Raw genomic sequence first — 719 nt, 5'->3', positions numbered from 1 at the left:
TCTCTCTCTCTCTCTCTCTCTCTCTCTCTCTGTCTCTATCTCTCTTGTCTCTGTCTCTCTTTTTCTCTCTCCTCTCTCTGTCTCTGATTCTGTCTCTCTGTCTCCCTCTCTGTCTCTCTCTTTGTGTCTCTCTGTGTCTTTCTCTGTGTCTCTCTCTCTCTTTATCTGTTTCTCTCTCTCTCTCTCTGTCTCTTTCCAAATGTATTCCCATGGATTCTAAATCTACAGTCCCTTCCACTTACCATTTTCTATGCTATTCTCACTGCTTGGATACTCACCAACTACAGGTGTAGCTTATGTTGCTATAACAATTTGAGAAAAAGCCTTGATCTGGTCTTTGACTCATAGCTTCTGCTTCTGACATTAAATTTTTCTAGGATCTTCCTGGTTCTTCATTTTCTATTCCCAGCTTGGGATGGAACAGATCAGCAGTCATAAGGCTTGATCAGGTCCATAAGAAAAAAGTAAAAGTCTGACATTGATTTTTCTTCTTGGAACTTAGATTCATTTATTGTTCAGGAAAGGCACTGAGCAAGGAAAAATGAAAGGTCTCTATCCTTTCTAGAGAAAAATAGTCCATAACTTTGAGAAACTTAACACCTTCATATCTTTGCCTTTGACATAAAAACTTTGCTAGATGCTTATATTGGAAGTTTTGTTAAACAATATAAAACAAGTATTATTATAAATATTAACAATAAGCTTGAATTATAGTATTT

The sequence above is a fragment of the Petaurus breviceps genome, unplaced genomic scaffold, assembly GCF_028583685.1.
Source record: "Petaurus breviceps papuanus isolate PSGF00001 unplaced genomic scaffold, PetGlider_PUasm1.0 90895, whole genome shotgun sequence".
NCBI lineage: Eukaryota > Metazoa > Chordata > Mammalia > Diprotodontia > Petauridae > Petaurus > Petaurus breviceps.
Note: the sequence above shows the minus strand (reverse complement) of the source record.